Genomic DNA, 14,594 nt, shown 5'->3' on the forward strand with positions numbered 1-14,594 from the left:
GGCCTTTGTATGGTGGCTGAAGCTATTATATCACTTTCAGCTGTAATTATTTTGTCACAGGAATGGGAAAGCTAGGTGCTGTCTCCACTCCACGTGAGCTAGCCACTCTGGGCTCCCTGAGAGCCACCTCGAAGTTAGTTCTTTTTCAAGAACTGAGTAAGTCTGTTTAGAAGCCTCCATCTGGGAGTGAAAGTGGAATTTTTAGACTATACTTCTCTGATTCTCTGTCTGTGCAACTGTAGCTTATCGGTTATTTGTGTTTGTGTGTGTGTTGTTTTGGGGTGAGTCTCTCTGGCTTGTGCAGGACGAGAAAATCCTACTTGCTCATTGCCAGCCACTCTGGTGCCCTGTCTGGAGCGGAGACGGCCTCCGGGCCGCACCTTGTCTCGTCTGCGGTCTGCGCGCCGTGTCTGTGTTTGTGTGTGTGTGCGTGAGCCCTTGTGTTGACTGGCTGAGATGTCTGGTGACTAACAGGGCTCACGTCTGACAACACCAGGGTACCCTTCCTGACTGCCTCTGACTTTGCCTGTGCTGGAGCATTTGCTGGGATTTTTTCTTTTGGAGTAGCCTTGTTAGGGGCGATGAGAGCTCTTTTCCATCTTGTAGTCCTCCCCCACCAGGGTATTTTCACAAAACAGGGAGATCTTTAGTTATGTTCCCACAAATTGGTACTTGCCTGTCAACTACAAACGCGCTTGCCAAGAGCATTGCCGGGCTTCCCTGTGGTTCAGTGGTAAAGAATCTGCCTGCAATCCAGGACCAGGTTTGATCCCTGGGTTGGGAAGATCCCCTGGAGAAGGAAATGGCTACCCATCCAGTGTTCTTGCCTGAAGAATCCCATGGACAGAGGAGCGGGCTACAGTTCATGGGGTTGCAAAGAGTCGGACATGACTGAGTGGCTAACACTTTCAAGAGCATTGCCAGTGACTGAACAACAAGGGTGTTTGCCATCTGCCGCTGTGGAGGCTGAAGCCTGTGCTGCTGCGGCTGCTGAACCTCCAACACCGCCTGGAGGGTCAGGGTGGAGCGAGGCCATCTGTGCTCCACGGGGCCTGATGGGACAGGTCTTTAGATGGCTGGACATTTTCAGGAACAGGTTTCATGATCCCAATCTTTGCATCTCCTTAATCTAGAAAAGCACCAAATCCCTTCATGATGACATCAGATACTCATGACTAGCAGAAAACTTGTAAGCGCTTGACTTACTTGGCGACTTTAATTCAGATGACCCTTATATCTACTGTTGAGAGGAGTGCAGGAGGGCTTCCACCCTGAAGACCGTCATCCATCTTAAGGCAGGATGTGGACTGGGCCCGAACCCTGTTAACCATTGTTAAAGAAAAGGCAGAAAACCCCCTCTTCACGGATGGCAAACCAAGACTGGAAGTGAAGGCCAGGTTGGCTCCAGCGATTGATGACAGTGCCCGCACCTGCGTGGCGTGAGACTCATTACTAACGTGTAACGGCTGTGTGGCCGAAGCTGTAAAACCGAGTCCTCTGACATCATCGGGGTCCTTGTTGGAAACCGGCTCCCCTTGGACCTGCTGCGTCATAAACTGTGCTCTACTGTCTTGAGTGTCCTCTGAGGCGTGCTTTATGCCTGATTCTATAACACTATTACTGTGGGCGAGAATCTCTTAGAAGAAACGGAATAGCCCTCATAGTCAACAAGAGTCTGAAATGCAGTACTTGGGTACAATCTCAAAAGTGACAGAATGATCCCTGTTTGTTTCCAAGGCAAACCATTCAATATCACAGTAATCCAAGTCTATGCCCTAACCACTAATGCCAAAGAAGCTGAGGGCGAACAGTCCTAAGAACACCTACAAGACCTTCTAGAACTAACATCCAAAAAAGATGTCCATTTCATCACAGGAGACTGGAATGCAAAAGTAGGAAGTTAAGAGACACCTGGAGTAACAGGCACGTTTGGCCTTGATGTACAAAATGAAGCAGGGCAAAGACTAACAGAGTTTTGCCAAGAGAATGCACTGGTCACAGCAAACACCCTCTTCCAACAACACAAGAGACTAGTCTACACATGGGCATCACTAGATGGTCAATACTGAAATCAGATCGATTATATTCTTTGCAGCCAAAGATGGAGAAGCTCTATACAGTCAGTAAAAACAAGACCGGGAGCTGACTGTGGCTCAGATCATGAACTCCTTATTGCAAAATTCAGACTTAAATGAAGAAAGTAGGCAAAACCACTAGACCATTCAAATATGACCTAACTCAAATCCCTTACGATTATACAGTAGAAGTGACAAACAGATTCAAGGAATTAGATCTGATAGACAGAGTGCCTAAAGAACTATGGATGGGGGTTCATGACATTGTACAGGAGGCATTGATTAAGACTATCCCCAAGAAAAAGAAATGCAAAAAGGCAAAATGGTTGTCTGAGGAGGCCTTACAAATAGCTGAGAAAAGAAGAGAAGTGAAAGGCAAAGGAGAAAAGGAAAGATATAGCCATCTGAGTGCGGAGTTCCAAAGAATAGCAAGGAGAGATGAGAAAGCCTTCCTCAGTGATCAATGCAAAGAAATAGAGGAAAACAATAGAATGGGAAAGATTAGAGATCTCTTCTGGAGAAGGCAACGGGAAGCCACTCCAGTACTCTTGCCTAGAAAATCCCATGGATGGAGGAGCCTGGTAGGCTGCACTCCATGGGGTCGCTACGAGTCGGACACGACTGAGCAACTTCACTTTCACTTTTCACTTTCACACAATGGAGAAGGCAATGGCAACCCACTCCAGTGTTCCTGCCTGGAGAATCCCAGGGACGGCAGAGCCTGGTGGGCTGCTGTCTATGGGGTCGCACAGAGTCGGACACGACTGAAGCAACTTAGCAGCAGCAGCAGAGATCTCTTCAAGAAAATTATACATTCCAAGGGAACATTTCATGCAAAGACAGGCACAATAAAGGACAGAAATGCCTAACAGAAGCAGAAGATATTAAGAAAACGTGGCAAGAATACACAGAAGATACATAAAAGATCTTCACGACCCAGATAATCACGATGGTGTGATCACTCACCTAGAGCCAGACATCCTGGAAAGCAAAGTCAAGTGGGCCTTAGGAAGCATCACTATGAACAAAGCTAGTGGAGGTGATGGAATTCCAGTTGAGCTATTTCAATTCCTCAGAGATGATCCTCTGAAAGTGCTTCACTCAATATGCCAGCAAATTTGGAAAACTCAGCAGTGGCCACAGGACTGGAAAAGGGCAGTTTTCATTCCAATCCCAAAGAAAGGCAATGCCAAAGAATGTTCAAACTACTGCACAATTGCACTTATCTCATACACTAGCAAAGTAATGCTCAAAATTCTCCAAGCCAGACTTCAACAGAACATGAACTGAGAACTTCAGATGTTCAAGCTGGATTTAGAAAAGGCAGAGGAACCACAGATCAAATTGCCAACATTCATTGTATCATAGAAAAAGCAAGTGAGCTCCAGAAAAAACATTTACTTCTGCTTTATTGACTACACCAAAGCCTTTTAGTGTGTGGATCACACCACACTATGGAAAATTCTGCAAGAGATGGGAATACCAGACCACCTGACCTGCCTCCTGAGAAATCTGTATGTAGATCAAGAAGCAACAGTTAGAACAGGACATGGAACGTGGACTGGTTCCAAATTGGGAAAGGAGTATGTCAAGGCTGTATATTGTCACCCTGCTTATTTAACTTATATGTAGAGTACATCATGTGAAATGCCAGGCTAGATGAAGCACAAGCTGGAATCAAGATTGCCAGGAGAAATATCAATAACCTGAGATATGTAGATGATACCACCCTTAGAGCAGAAAGTGAAGAAGAACTAAAGAGCCTCTTGATGAAGGTGAAAGAGGAGAGTGAAAGAGTTGGCTTAAAGCTCAACATTCAGAAAACTAAGGTCATGGCATCTAGTCCCCTCACTTCATGGCAAATAGATGGGGAAACAATGGAAACAGTGAGAGACTTTATTTTCTTGGGCTCCAAAATCCCTGAAGATGGTGACTGTAGCCATGAAATTAAAAGACGCTTGGTCCTTGGAAGAAATGTTATGTTCAACCTAGACAGCATATTATAAAGCAGAGGCATTACTTTGTCAACAAAGGTCCATCTAGTCAATGCTATGGTTTTTCCAGGAGTCATGTATGGACGTGAGAGTTGGACCATAAAGAAAGCTGAGTGCTAAAGAACTGATGCTTTTAAACTGTGGTGTTGGGAGAAGACCCTTGAGATTCCCTTGGACAGCAAGGAGATCAAACCAGACAATCCTAAAGGAAATTCTGAATATTCATTGGAAGGATTGATGCTGAAGCTAAAATTCCAATACTTTGGCCACCTGATGTGAAGAACTGACTCATGGAAAAGATCCTGATGCTGGAAAAGATTGAAGGTGGGAGATGAAGGTGATGACAGAGGATGAGATGGTTGGATGGCATCACCAACTCGACAGACATGAGTTTGAGCAAGCCCCGGGAATTTGCGATGGACAGGGAAGCCTTGCGTACTGCAGTCCATGGGGTCGCAAAGGAGTCGAACATGACTGAACAACTGAACTGAATCGATGTGTAACAGCTAATAGCCTCTGATATGTATATGTTAATGCTACACCATAAGTTAAAAACTGCTGCTGCTGCTGCTGCTACGTCACTTCAGTCGTGTCCAACTCCGTGTGGCCCCAGAGACAGAAGCCCACCAGGCACCCCCGTCCCTGGGACTCTCCAGGCAAGAACACTGGAGTGGGTTGCCATTTCCTTCTCCAATGCATGAAAGTGAAAAGTGAAAGAGAAGTCAGTCGCTCAGTCGTGTCCGACTTCCAGCGACCCCATGGAGTGCAGCCTACCAGGCTCCTCCGTCCATGGGATTTTCCAGGCAGGAGTACTGGAGTGGGTGCCACTGGTAAAATTAGACAACTGCTACAACAAGTCTCCCAAGTTCTACACTGGTTTGCAGGCTTATTCTTCCGAGTTCCTCAGGAAGTTGGATCTATTTGTCTATTAAAGTTGCAGCTATCTCTCCTCCTACTTCTAACTGGGTATGTTGCATCAAAATGGCAGACAAAGAGATTGAGATTTTAATCATACAATACTCAGATCCAGGACTTGTAACTCAAATATTTCTAATTTGGTATTAATTCACCTGAAGATTGAGGCAGGACTACACACCATTTCAGCAGAAAGTAGCCAGGGCAGTCACCGCTCTGTTGCTTGAACAATCTGGGGAAAGATAAAACAGAAGTGGGTACTAAAAACCAGTACCCCTAAAACTGAGTTCCTCTGCCAAATTTATGATGAATGCCTCTGTCTGAAACAATCATTTCCTTTCTTTTCCAACGTCTGCTCTCCTCAAGACTGAAGAGTGTCAGAAAACAGTGGGGAGTGAAACCAAGTGGGACCCTTCGAGGCTCCTGGACATGAAAGGCTTTCTGTGTCCCCTGTTTCTTGACCTTCCCCGAAGTCCAAAGGACAGGTTCAAACAGGTGCTAACCAGGGAAGGGAGGCAGGGTGCAGAGACAGAGGAGGAGCAGCCCAGAGAACACCAGTGCAGCCTGGGCTTTGGCCTCAGGGTTCTGGTTTGGCCTCAAGGGATAGATGTAACCGTCTTTGAGCTCCTTACAGGACTCAAACCCCCAACAAATGAAGATGTTAGCCTGACAAGCATCCTTGTCTCCAGAGAGGATCGCAGTTTGGTAATGCTGAGACCCAGAGACGCTCATCAGGGGACCACCTGAGGCCAGGTTAAAGGAGGCAGACCCTGCACACACCTGCTGCGCCCTTGACCCATTGCTACAGAACTCCTCACCAAACGCTCAGGGTCAGGACACAAGGTTTGAGGGCATGGCCCTGCTGTGTCCCCCTTTGCCTGGTAAAGCAATAAACTGTTTTTTTCTATTTCACCCAAAACTCAGTCTCCGAGACTCAATTCAGCACCAGGGGCCCAGGTCACGGCGTCACTGTCTCTCTCACCCTCAATCGTCAGGCAAAGTCGAGAGAACTACAGGGATTGTCAAGCTGAAAATGTCTAAATTTGCCCAAACTACTGCATTCCCCAGGCCTAAGTTCTTGCTGACAATTCAAAGGACCCAATTTGGGAATCATAAACTCACTCCACAGCAGAGTCATCAGCAGAGAGACAGCAGACTGATGTCTACAGGGGTCTGACCGTCTGCTGACCCCTTGCCCTATGCCAGTGTGACCAGCTACTGTAAGTCTCCAGTTCTTATGCTCAGGCTTGTCATCAACAGGCTGAAGAAGCCTTCCCAGCTCCAATTCAAAGGATCCTGCTGGTCAGTCTACAGCCTCATGACTGCGTCTTCTGGAAACTTCACCAGAGGAAGACAGCCTTCAATGTCATGGGAAGGGACCTTACTGACCACCAACACAGCTGCAAAATTAGTTATGGAGCCTTGGGTACACATCTCACAGCTAAACAAGGTCCCACTTGACATCTGGTCCTGCGCAGACACTGCGGACCTCCAGATCAAACAGACAAGCAGAGGCTTCAGACTCTAAAACGCAAAACCCTTTCTTATTCTTTCCTTCACTCTGGCATTGAAGCTGAGTCCCCCTTAAACTGAATTTCTCTGCAGAGTTTATGATGAGCCTCTCTATCCAAAAGTTTGCTCCTTTTCCTGTCTCCCACCACCGCATTCCCCTCAGGATCAAGGGGTATCAAAGAACAGGGAGGACTGAAACCAAGCAGGGTCCTGTGGGCCTTCTGAGTACAAACACCCCTCTGTGTCCTCTTGGTTCTTGTTCGTTGAAGAAGGCTGTGGTCTCCCAGGCCCTCCCTGTGTTCCAAAGAGCAGGGAAGGTAGTTACTGATTAGGGAAGCGAGGGAACGCAGAAACAGAGGGAAATCAGTTAAAGGGGGAAAGTAACGACGACAGTTCAGGATAAACCGAGTCCTAGCTGCTCCTCAAGGGGTGTACCCAACAATCTGCCAGAATTCTTTGTTCTCAGGGAATGAAGACCCACCTGCCTCTTGTTTGAGGATCTTGCCATCCGTCTCTGCTGCTGCTTTAACCCCTGAGTCATAAGCCTCTGCTCAGCCTGCGTACACACGTTAGTCACGGCAGGAATTCTGCCCACAGCTTGGGGTGTACATGGCAGCCCCCTTTCAAAGAAACCCACGTGGTGATAAGGGAATGTGAACAAGAAAAACAAAGACTTGTTTATTTGATCTGAAGGAGCATCGTGACCACACCAGATTAATGTCAGTTCAGTTCAGTTCAGTTCAGTCGCTCAGTCGTGTCCGACTGGAGTCAACTGCCCAAGAAGAGAGGCCGTGGCCTGTGGCCTCTCCCTCCTCCTGACCTCGTCTCTGCAGGCTTCCCACCTTCCTGTCCTGAGAGCAGTCTGCATTAAGACGGATCTTAGGGTCTTAGTCTGCCATCTCCTCGCTTTGTCTGCTTCTGAATAAGGTCACTCTTCTTCCCTAACACCTTTCTCTCAACCCAATGGCCTGTCCTGTGAGCTTGGATGAGGTTCCAGTTACAGACATCGTCCTCGTCAGTATCCCCTGGGCTCTGGCCTTTTGTGCACTGAATGTATCACCCAAGATCCTGATTTGTCCATGATGCTGGAGACCCCTGGTGCTCCCTGAGGCCAATTTCTTTTCTATTCCAAATGTCACTGCAAACTACAAAAGACCCTTTGGAAATCTCTTACTAAGTTCAGCTCTTACTGTTCCTGAGGCCAAGCTTGTATGCTCGCCACCTGACAGCCAATCAATGCACCAAGAAGCCAGGTGTCGGGAGAACCCATAGTAACCTTATTTGCGCAGATGAAGAAGATGTCAGACTCACGTTCCAAAGAACCATCTTCCCTGAGCTAGAATTCAGGTTTCTTCTATACTAAAGGGGAGGGGGTTGCTGCAGCCTTCTTCCAGACCTCGGAGGGGATGTGATAACTCTTTGTTCTTGGAGCTGCCTGTGTAGGTCTGGTCACAAACCTCTAGGAGAGGAGTATTATTCTCTGTTCTGTAGCCTTTTCTCCTCTATTTGAATGAAACATTGTTATTCCTTTAAAGGTCTAGCTTGGGAGGCAGAGCCTTGAGAAAGGGCTATTATGTATATTTCAGGCAATAGGCAACATTCATTTTTTTTTCAATTTTTAAATAGTGGCTGCCGGGTCACACAGCTTGTGGGATCTCAGGTCCCCAACCAGGGACTGAACAACGAGGGCACGGAGTCCTAAGCACTGGACTACCAGGGACTCCCGAGGCAACATTCTTTCAGCTTTGAGGAGCTGGGGTGAAGAGCCAGTACCACAGAGATTAGCGCTAAGGCCATAGATCCGATACGGAGTCAGGCCTGTTGCTTGTTTCCGTATGTGTCTTCTTTTAGCCTGTACCCAATTATGACTGTACTTGCGCTACACACAGTACAATCCAATCACACACGCGCTACACACAAACGCCTGAATCTCAGTTGTTGCACCCTCAGCGCCCTGGGGTCGTCTAGGTCAGAGCTGCCGCAGCTAAGAAGTATCTCCAGCCGCACTCATATCTGCCGGGTGTTTAGAATGACTCTTTACTTCAGACTAGAAGATTTCTTACCATATGTGCTTAAAATCTGATTGACCCCTGGCTTAAAAAACAGGTTAGCACAGCCAGCAGGCCCCGTGAACAAATCCATGAGCAGCGTGCCCCGATGGGAGGTCAGCAGGCCCCGTGAACACATCCATGAGCAGCGTGCCCCGATGGGAGGTCAGCAGGCCCCGTGAACACATCCACGAGCAGCGTGCCCCGATGGGAGGCCAGCAGGCCCCGTGAACACATCCACGAGCAGCGTGCCCTGATGGGAGGCCAGCAGGCCCCGTGAACACATCCATGAGCAGCGTGCCCTGATGGGAGGCCAGCAGGCCCCATGAACACATCCATGAGCAGCGTGCCCTGATGGGAGGCCAGCAGGCCCCGTGAACAAATCCATGAGCAACGTGCCCTGATGGGAGGCCCTGGGCGTGGCTACCACCCTTCTTGGGCTGTTGGAAGCCCGGATGCTGGCATACAGCCAGGCAGTGCCTAGTAGGTCGTCAAGTTGTGCCCTTAGCTTTCCACAAAGACCCCCCGTTGGTCAGCTCCCCTGGATCCACATCAAGGTTAGGAAGGACCCACCAGGAGGCCTTCATGACTCAGGATTCGCTCCTAGGGAGGGCCATACCTGCCTGGGCAGAAGTGTAAGTGAGGATATGATCAGAAGCCTTAACTCGAGTCACTCCAAAGGTGAGAAACGCTGCACAAACCAAGCCGAGGGATATTCTGCAAAAAGCCGATGGACACTCCTCAGACGTGTTGTGATCATGAAGGGCAAGGAAGCACTGAAATTGTTACAGGCCGGGGGAGGCTGGAGGGATAACTGAATGCAGCCAGGGTCCTGGAGCAGAGAAAGGACACTGGTGAGAACACTGGTGACCCTTGAACAGGTCTGCAGTTTAGTCAACAGCATCATGCCCATGTTAATGTCCCGGTTTGATGATGGTACCATGGGGAGCCTGGCTGAAGAGGGACAGCGGCCCTTGGTACCGCCCTCGCGATTTTCCACATGTCTAAAATTGCTTCAAAATACAAAGCTAGGGAAAAGTCAATGTTAGGCTTGCTGAAATAAGTACTTGGTGCTAGGATAAGCAGGCTGGAGCCCGGAGGCCGCCTGCCTGGGCACCTGGGCCTGCACTGCTGTCCAGCATGCGGTGCTGGAGAGGCTACCTAATGCCTCCAGTGCTTCTTTTCTAAAATGAGGAGAATAACCACACTATCTGATCAGGTTGTTAAGAGGTTAAACCTATTAACACACATGAAGCATTCAGTGTTTGGTACAGACTGAGTCCCTGGAAGGGCTGGCTCTTACCACTCTTCTGATGACCAGAACTGAAAACAGGGATGGACCCCTGAAAGGCAGGTTGGTATGTAGGATGTCAATCTAGAGTGGTCCTGAGAGGTGACAGGGGACATGCAGGAGGCAAGGATGAAGAGGGAGCTTAGTTATTGGGAAAGAAGTGCCTCATGTCCTGGGATAGAAGGAGAAAGGAAATGAGAGGAGGGAATGCTTGAGGAAGAAGCAGAGCCAAACTTCCCAGAGGTGAAGAAAGATGAAGGGCTTCAGACTAGGGTCACAGAGAGGCAAGATAAGACATAACCCACACTTAGACGTGCTGCGGTGACGTTTAAGAGGATCAGAGAAGTGTCTGAAAAGAAGGTTCCACAGAGAATGAAGAGATCACATACATGGGAACAAGAATCATACTGATCCCAGATTTCTGTACAAACCACATAAGAAGATATGGGACGGTATTTTAAAGAATTACAAGTAAAAAAATAGAAAATTAAATATTCAGCCAAATTGTCATTCAAATAACAAAGATATTTCCAGAAAGCCTCAGAATGTGCCCCTCCCAAACACGTACCTTGATAACATTTTTGAAGCAAGAACTGAAAAGGAGGAAAAACACACCCAGGAAAATCCACAAGCCATAAAGGAAGTGAGGGGCCAAACATCTTTGCAAAGCTTTTCCCTATTTTAGGAACAAACCACCACCACCAAAAGGCAGGAACAAAGGGCAAAAGGGCAGCCACACAAGCCCCACATAAAATTCTGGGCAAGGCCAGCATGACAGGGCACGAGAAGGGACGCCAGAGAGCGAAGGCGTCGGGGCCTCGATTTGCGGCGCCGGGAGAGGACAGGCTGCAGACGCAGCAGCGCGCCCGTGTCCCCCACCCTGACAGCTGTGGGCCACGAGGGCGCTTAGCGCTCACTGGTGAGTGAGTGAAAAAACTTCTTATGAAAGTTATAAATGTAAAAACATCCAACAAATGAAAATCAGCAAAAATGAAGAAAGAAACAGGAGAGGAGAGCAAATAACAAACCTGAGAAACGAGACAGAAATGAGTCCCAGCAGAAGAATTATTATACGAATTAAAGAACAGATCCAACAGGGATGTAGTTAGGAAAAGACCCAGAAGTATGGAGAAATCTCTGTCTCTGAAATTGGATTTATTTTAAAATTTTTATTTCTTTTGATGTGGACCATTTTCAAAGTCTTTATTGAATTTGTTACAATATTGCTTCTGTTTTTTGGCCCTGAGGCATGGGGGATCTTAATTCCCTGACCGGGGATGGAGCCCACACCCTGTGTATTGGAAGGAAAGTCCAACCACTGGACGGCCAGGGAAGTCCCTGAAACTGGGTTTAGGTGATTCCTTGCCAAAATCATCAGGGTCCTCTCTGGGGTGAGATACCCTCTCAGGCCTGAGACCAACTGTGGACCCAGAACCCAAAGAGACGAGAAAAGTTGGTTGAGGATCAGCAGGAAAAACATCACAGAACTCTGAATACTGGAATTTCCAGATAATGAACCAGCTGTGCTTACTAAGCTCTTGGAGGTAAACAGAAATATTTTAGCAGGCATAGTAAGCCGTTAAAAGTGACTTTACAGAACTGAAAAGAAACTAATTAGAAATCATAGAACTGAAAGTCAGTGTAACGGAAATAAGAATCACTGGGGAGTTTATAACACCTGAGCACACCTGGAGTGAACCTGCAGTGAGTCTCGGACCTCATGGAAACTCTGCTTCCAGGTGAGGCTGACGCTGCTGCCCAGGACCTTCACTTTGAGAAGACGGATGCAGAGAAACCCTGCAGACAGTGGATGAAACCACAGTCAGCAATGAGAGATAGAGGGCAGTGAGAACTTTTAATCTGTGTTTAATTGGAAGTCCAGAAAGAAGGAGAGAAGTGGCTGCTGCTGCTGCTGCGCTAAGTCGCTTCAGTCATGTCTGACTCTGTGCGACCCCTGAGACGGCAGCCCACCAGGCTCCCCGTCCCTGGGATTCTCCAGGCAAGAACACTGGAGTGGGTTGCCATTTCCTTCTCCAATGCATGAAAAGTGAAAGTGAAGTTGCTCAGTCGTGTCCGACTCTTCGAGACCCCATGGACTGCAGCCCACCAGGCTCCTCCGTCCATGGGATTTTCCAGGCAAGAGCACTGGAGTGGGGTGCCATTGCCTTCTCTGGGGAGAGGAAGTGGAGAGTGAAGGAAATCGGGATCTGAAAGCGCACTGGGTGAGAACATCCTAAAGCTGCTGGGAGACCAGCCCACAGACGAAGCGCCCAGAGAAGCCTCCGCCAGAACAGATAGAAACGAGTCCACGCCTCTACACAGCGAGTAAGTCTGTAGCAAATGAAAGGTGTAAACATAGACACACACACTCTGGTGATGTCCAGAGCTCCTGATAAGGAGCAACAGCTCCACCGTGGCTGACGTCACAGAAACTGCAGAAGCAGAAGCTAACGGCCTGTGTGTTCAGCTCAGACCTGAAACTCTTTACCATGTGAAAGTACTTTTCAAGAATGAGGTAAGATTTCTATTTTTTTGGAAAACAAAAATGGAGGGGCTTTGGCCACCAGCAAGCCCCCACCAAATGGAGCTCTCCACACCAAAGGGAAAGGACTTGGATGGACTGGGTGTGAAGCGGTGAGAAGCCACAAGATCTGCGTGTGGTCCGTCAGCCCGTCGTAGTGGCACCAACAGCGATCACATCGTCATGTGTTAGAAAATGAGAAATCACAGAGCACGGAACCATGGCATAATCAGGAGGGAGGCAGGCCCTCCGTCCCGGCGTCAGGCAGGGAGGCACCTCAGTGTCTCAGAGTGATGTGATTACTGTAAGCAACCCCCGCTCGAATAACAGGAAAGTGGGGTGGAGTAGCCACACTTTTGATGAAATCATAAAATAACAAACATTAGCCTAACTAGAGATATTCTGGAATTAGTAAGAGAGTCTGGTGGGGATGCCAGACGCAAAGTTCACATACAAACACTGGCTGTATTTCTGCCTCCAGCCAATGGCCATCAAGCATGAAGCAAGTTGCCAGCCTTCTCTGGTGGGTGGATTGCAGAAGTGGAGCCAAGCCTCCAGCCCAGCCCAGCCCCCAACAAGGGTCCTGGGTGAGGAGCCACTTTGGCCACTTTTCGCACCTCTTGCTACACGTGTCTGTCTAATGAGTGTGCAGCGAGCGACGTGGCCAGTCCCCAGACCGCACGGTAGAGCCCCTCACACACCTCTCTCTGAGCCCTAAGAACAAGCCCCGCCTGACATGCTGGAGGATGAGCGTGCCCATAGAAGGGCTGACATTGTCCCCTCAACACGCAGCTGGCAGCAGATGATGACGGGCTCTGCCAAGGCCAACCGAGGCTGGTCCAGGTCTTGGGCAAAAGCAAACACTTATTGGTATATACCTTTGGAGAAGGAAATGGCAACCCACTCCAGTGTTCTTGCCTGGAGAGTCCCAGGGACGGGGGAGCCTGGTGGGCTGCCGTCTCTGGGGTCGCACAGAGTCGGACACGACTGAAGCAACTTAGCAGTAGCTTTGGTATATACCACTGAGGTTTTGTGGCTGCTCATTATGCAACTTTATTGTGGGAATAGATAAATGAAACAGGAAAGAGACAGCATTACACAACCCCCAGAGCAGCTGCCCTTGGTGTCAGGCGGACTCTCGACAGAAGCATCGTCCCTTGTCGCCACCAACGGCAAGGGGCTCTGCCCTTGGACAGACAAGGTGTGGAATGGCCACGCCGAGGACACGACACCGGCCAGGATAAATGAAGCGCAGCTACAGCCAAGGCAAGGCTCAGAGCGCGATGCTGAGAAGGACGAAAGACGCAGAGAAGACAGCACCCTTTCACTTTTTTTGCTGTTTTGCTGTTTCTAGTCGCTAAGTCGTGTCCGACTGTGGTGAATCCTGGAATGGTAAGCTTCCAGGCTCCTCTGACCCATGAATTCAAAATAGGCAAATTCGTGTTCAGGTTCAACCTGCGCTGAATTAGGCTCAGTTTAACCTCCACTTAGGGGTCAAACGTCGCATCGAGGGCAAGCATGTGCACAGCATAAAGGCCCAGAGCGTTGCGAGCTTCGCAGGGCTGGCACGGGACCCTCGTGGGGCGGTGGCAGTGGCCGACCTGTGAATCGGTAGTTCTGCAGGCATCTTAGCCATTTTCGAGGCAGAACTTTCATGTTTCTCGCATTTTGGTGTATTTGTGAAATTCCACAGCAAGAAAAGGTTAAAAGTATACGCACCTAACAGCCCAGATAGCAGACAAGGCGCCAGCAAACGCTGGGAGCGGTGGGTTTGTCAGCAGCTGTTTTCCTAAGGTCATCAAAATTCTACCAGGAGAATGCCTGGGAAAACATGAAGGCAAGGCCAGGGTCTCCTGTGGGCAGGAGATGAGCTGGGGCCCCAGCTGACCGCCAGGAAGGGTGCATCGCTCAGGACACGTGGGTTAGGCTGTAGCGAGGACAGCCCCAAGTCCCTGTGTCCTGATCTGACTGCACCCCAGGAAGGGGCCCGGGGTTTCGCCTCCCTCAGGCAGGCAGGGACCAGGGAAGGGGCCTGCAGGCTGGAGGCAGAAGAAGGGCACTGGGGACTCAGCCTGGCTGCACTGGGACCGGGCAGAATGGAGCCCCACCTTCACACCTGGCCAAGAAGACCTTCGGGTGCTCCTTCCTGTGTCCCCTGGGGGGCTATCTCAAAGCCTCCTCCAGCCCCATGAAGACTGAAAGTGAGGCAAAGGAGGCCTCGAGAGGCCTTGCATCAAG

Source organism: Bos grunniens, chromosome 29, assembly GCF_055505025.1.
Source record: "Bos grunniens cultivar Pamir isolate PY7600 chromosome 29, Bosgru_T2T1.0, whole genome shotgun sequence".
NCBI lineage: Eukaryota > Metazoa > Chordata > Mammalia > Artiodactyla > Bovidae > Bos > Bos grunniens.